The sequence below is a fragment of the Muscardinus avellanarius genome, assembly GCF_963383645.1.
Source record: "Muscardinus avellanarius genome assembly, chromosome: 10".
Taxonomy (NCBI): Eukaryota; Metazoa; Chordata; class Mammalia; order Rodentia; family Gliridae; genus Muscardinus; species Muscardinus avellanarius.
In genome coordinates, this window is record NC_137796.1 from 87,444,485 (window position 1) to 87,450,282 (window position 5,798).

Genomic DNA, 5,798 nt, shown 5'->3' on the forward strand with positions numbered 1-5,798 from the left:
TTTATTATAGCATATTATTAGAGTGGTTCTATTTTATTATCCTTTGTTCTTGTTAATCTTTTTCTGTGCCTAATTTATAAATTAAACTTTGTCTTAGGTCTGTATGTATCAGGAAAAATAGCCATAGTAGGTATAAGGTTTATTACTGTCTATAGTTTCAGGCCTCCACTGGGGGTCTTGAAGAATAAGGGGGCCTTTAGTAGTTGATACCAACCGCAAGTTCATTTGATGCTGGGATTCACTCAAGAACTGAAATGAAAGCATTTGCTACTTTTTTTTTTTTTTTTTTTTTTGCAGTACTGGGGATGGAACCCAGAAGCATTCTACCTCTGAACTACATTCCCACCCCTATTTTTTATTCTTTGTTTAGAAACAGGGTCACACTGAGTTACAAAGGGCCTCACTAAGTGCCTGAGGCTGTCCATGAATGCGGAGCCTCCTGTCACAGCCTCCCAAATGCTGGGGTTAAAAATGTGTGGCACCATGCCAGGCTGCTCCATTTTCATTGTCTGTCTTTCACTACCAGAGTGTGATTGCTTTAAGAGCAAGAAGCTGCTTGGTTTTGTTGCTTTCTGTATTCTTAGTCCCTAGACCAGTAAATGGCATACATAAAGCACCCTGAAATATGAATGTGGTATAAAGCAGAATTCTCCCCTCTTGAGCACTTCCGGGAAGATGGCGACCGAGAAAAGCGGGGCTTAAGAGCCCCGCTAACAACCAATCTCCATTACCACAAAATCAGTGCCTTTCATAGCCAGAAAACACCATCACCAGAGAAACAAAAAAATCACCAGTTTCCAGAGAGAAAGCGGACGGAGAATAGAGCTCAGAGCCACAGAGGAGATACACCAGCCTCACGCCCGAGGACACGGCAGCAGCGCCATAATGCTGGCGGCAGCGGCAAATTCACCGAAAGGCTACAGCAAGCCAAGGTGAGCCGCTGCGGAACAGCCAGGCGGGATTTCTCACCGCAGGTAAAATCTAAAGCTCCCAGTGGCTGAGCTCAGCACACGTCGCAGGGATTCAGGGTGGAAATCAAAACCAAGAAGAAATACGCCAGCCTCACGTCCAAGGGCATAGCAGCGGTGCCATATTGCCACCGGCGGCAGCAGCAGCAGTGAATTCACCGAGTCCAGTACAGCTACATCTGCGTACTCAAGAACAGTGAGTCAAATTGCGGGCCACAGAGGAGAAATCCCAGTACTGTACTCCCTGGGACTAGACCCGGTGGGGGAGGGGCGGTGGGAGAGATATCACACCATAGGAGAACGTGCAACCTGGCACCCCCCACAGTCTAAAGCAGCCTCTATCAACTCTCTGGGTTGGAGACTCTGTGATACAACCCAGTAAAGGAGCAGTGGGATCTGAGATACTACTGACTCGAGATCCAGAACACCTTAAGGGAAGCCATAGTGACCCAAGGGAAGAACCCAGAGAAGGCACAAACATCCGAAATCATGGGAAAGAGGAATAATACTGGAGCAATTAATGCCCACAACCCCACAACATCAGAACCCGATAAAACAGAAAATCAGAGATTTCTAGAAGATCAAATCAGGAAAATAACTAGAAATAATAGAGGTGATTCGAAAAGAACTCAGAGAGAGCCAAACGGAGATAAAGGATGCAATTAATGAAGTAAAGGCCTCAATTCAAAGCACAAACAACTGATTAGACCACATGGAGAACAGAATCTCGCTCTTAGAAGATGATCGTTCCAAAAATGAACGCATAGTTTCTAATCTAGGAAAAAATATCCGACAGCAGGAATCTGATATTGAAGAAATATGGGCCCATTTTAAGAGAGCTAACCTAAGAATAATTGGAATAGAGGAGGGAAAAGAAAGTGAAACCAAAGGGATCAACAATCTCTTCAAGGAAGTAATAACAGAAAATTTTCCAAACATAGAGCAAGAGGTTGATACACAGGTCCAGGAAACTTATAGAACTCCCTTTAGACAGGATCGGAGAAGAGGATCCCCACGCCACATAACTGTCAAAATGACCAATGTGGAAGCCAAGCAGAGAATCTTAAAGGCAACAAAAGCAAAGGGCCAAGTGACATTCAGAGGCAAACCAATTAGAATCACCCCAGACTTCCCAAAACAAGTTATGAGAGCCAGAAGGGCTTGGAGTAACATATTCCCAATTCTGAAAGAAAACAACTTCCAGCCAAAAATTTCCTACCCAGCAAAACTTTCTATCAAATTAGATGGAGAAATAAGAAGCTTCCATGACAAACAGAAACTGAAGGAATTTATGTCTTCAAAACCAGCACTAGAGAAAATACTCAAAGAGATTAACTACAAAGAAGAAATAGGTAACACACTCCAGAACTAGAGAAACAAGATTTTCCATCCAACAGACAACTAAGATTGGTTATCTGTGGAGATTCATTATTTATGTTAGTCTTTTACCTATCTCTAAAGGGTATTGTTTGCCTTTATTGTTGTTAATTTTTAGGATTTCTAGTTGGAATATTAATATACCTTCAGATATAGCATTTGGAAATATTTTATCCCATTCTATTAGTAACTGTTAACTCTGTTTACATTGTCTTTGGATATACAATATTTTTTTTATTTTTTAGGGAGTTTGTATACTCTTCTGTTGCCTGTGCCATTGAAATCATATCCAAGAAATCACTGCCAATTTCAATGTTGTGAGGTGTTATGACCCAGATTTTCTCCTTATAGTCTTAAGATTTATATTTAGGTCTTTTATCTATTTTAAGTTAATATTTGTATATGGGATTAGGTAAGGGTCCAACTTTATTCTTTTCCATGTAATTATTATGTTTCAACAATATTTAGTTAAAAGATTATTATTTCCACCACCAAATGTTCGTGGAAACCTTGTCAAAAATAACTTGACAATATAGGGAAGAATTTAGCTCTAGGCTTGTATTTAACTCCAATGGTTTATATATCTGCCTTTAGAATAGTACTACACTGTTTCAATTATTGTAGCTTTATATGGTTTGAAATCAGAAAATATATATCTTCTAGCTTTGTTCTTTTTCAAGATCGTTTTGGGTATCTAGAGTCCATATTCCATATTAGGATAGATTTTTTTTCTGAAAAATAAATATATAAATATATGATAGTTTCACCTAAAAAAATAGAAAAAAAAATATTCTCTGGTAAGAAAGAAAGTAAAAAGAAATATTGAAATGTTATCTTTAAGTCATCAAAAGCTTGGTATCAGACAAATGAAACTGTTATGTGATATTATCATTTTTAATTCTGGATAAATTGCTATAATACTAGATGTCAACCACGAAGCCAAGCATGGGAGGGAGGCATAGGGAGAGAATGTTGTGGGGATCGGGTGGGGGCTGACTGGGCGATGTGTGCATGTATGTCTACAAAAGTTTGTATCCCACTATGATGTATGAATACAGTGCACCAATAAAAAAAAATGTAAAAAAAAAAAAAAGAATTCTCCCCTCCTTGTTTTCTGCCTTTAGGATCTGAGGCCTCTCCTAAATGAACTGAACACTAATAAGAAACAGAAAGACCACTCTTTTCTTCTCAACAAAGGGCATTTTTGTTTGGCTTGGTTTGGTTTGGTTTGGTTCTGGTTCTGGAGACTGAACCAAAGGGCATTCTATCCCAGCCCAATAATTTTTTATTTTGAAACAAGGTCTTACTTGGTTGCCAAGTGGGGCCTTCAATCTGCAAATCCTCCTGCCCCAGCCTCCCAAGTACTGGAATTAGAGGTCTGCATCGCCACGCCCAGCTGAGGGCATGGGTTTATAGTCATGAACTAGTTGTGGCAGTTACGGACAAGTAGCTTTGATCTTTAACTCTTGCCAAAGCAAAAACACGGAGATCAGCTGTTCTACCTAATGCCATCATTTTTCAAAGAAGCATCATTCACATTTTTCATTGTGTAAGAGCCATAAAGAAAACAAACAAAGCTCAGAGGATACACGAGGCCATTCTGATTTTAAGGTTAAGCATGTTGGATTTTTATGGGGAGGTTTAATTTACTTGCTTTTACGTTTTTGGATTAAAATATTTTCTGCCATGGTCAAAGTTTGGGAAGTTGTTATAACCTTTGTCTAGACTTCAAGTTCAACTGGAAGTTTTTAGTCTGCCAGAGGCGGGGGTAGGGGAGTTTCAACTGGTTAACAACCTATACAACACAGACATTGACCAATCATAGCCAGACGTGGTGGCGCACGCTTGTAATCTCAGTATTTGGGAGGCTGAGACCAGGAGGATCGCGGTCTGAGGTCAGCCTCGGCTACTTAGTGAGGCCCTTTGCAACTCAATGAGACCCTGTTTCAAAATAAAGAATAAAAAAAATAGGGCTGAGGGTATAGTTCAGAGGTAGAATGCCCCTGAGTTCCATCCCCAGCATCACCAAATTAAAAAAAAAAATCAAAATGAATGAGCACAGTAGCACATGGCTATATTCCCAGTATTTGAGAGGCTGCGATGGGAGGATCGCAAGTTAAGGCCAGCCTCAGCAACACAGCGAGACTCTCAGAAATCTAATGAGACCCTGTTTCAAAAACAAAAACTAAAAAAGTCTGAGGGTATATAGCTCAGAGGTAGAATGTCTCTGGATTCAATTCCTAGAAACACACACACACACACACACACACACGCTAGTCAATCACTGACCAATGAAAAGAGAATTCAGTGCAAGACCTGGTCTGGCTAGCTACATCGGAAGGCGTCCTGGTCACCTCTTCAGTGTGCGCAGGAGGATTCAGTGCCACCTCCGGTTCTACCAACTGTTAAGGCAGATGGAGGTGTACCGACCGGCAGCCCAGGACAACTGCCCTGTGAGTACTTGTCAAGAAGAATTACATCAAAACCCACTGACCAGTGCTCACAACTAGCTCTGTAGTTAAGCCCATCCAGTCTTCCAACCCACACTTTAAAAACTATTAGTAGTAGTAGTAGGGGACCCCTTCCTTCAGGTAAAATCAGGAGAAATTCCCCATCTGAAAAATGACAGGAAAACAACTGAGGGTTAAGAGTATACCGACCCTACCTGGTCCGTGCACCGCCATTCTTTCCCACCCCCCGGCACACACGACGACGCATCCAGATAAAAGGACACGTGCCCGACGTCAACACTGTAGCGGCCGCTCCTCGTGGAGGAGAAAAGGCAGGAAGGAAAGGCAGCCTCTCCTAGGTAGCCTGAACTCTAAGATCCACTCTGGTCTTCAGGGAACGTTTGGGATCTGCTCTGTTCCCCTAGCTACCCCTCCACCTTGAGGACTTTAACAACCCTGTTAAATTCCATGCCATATGGACGGGAAGGCCGTTTAGGACACTGCTGTCACCTTATACCATGTCCTCTCTTTGAGGTCCCCTGGAGAATATTTCTCTCTGCCTCCAGGATCAAGAATAGCTGTGCCTCCCTGGAGCAGCTGTTGCCTTCGATCTTGCATATGCTGGGTCTACAAGAAGGGTTTTGGGGCTTTTGGTTTGGGGTTTGGGTTTTTTTGCCTTTGCTGTGTTGGTCAAGAGGAAGCTCGGGGCCACCCCAGAGATGCACCTCCAGCAGACACACAGCGTCCAGTGTCGTGAGTTTTGTGTCCTCACCTCATCCCTGGCTTCGTCCTTGCTTCTGAAATCTTGGGCCCCCTGTCTTCTTTCCCTTATCCATTTACTTTGGTTTTTCATTTAATTATGGCTTGCAATTGGAGATCCATCTTTGCAAATCGCCTTGCCTCCTCTCTGGAACGAGGTGAAGAATATATAAATGGATCCAAAATGTAAAGTCTCTGCAGTGCGCTCGGGCTCCCCGAAGCTGGCCACTCTACGATCCGCTTC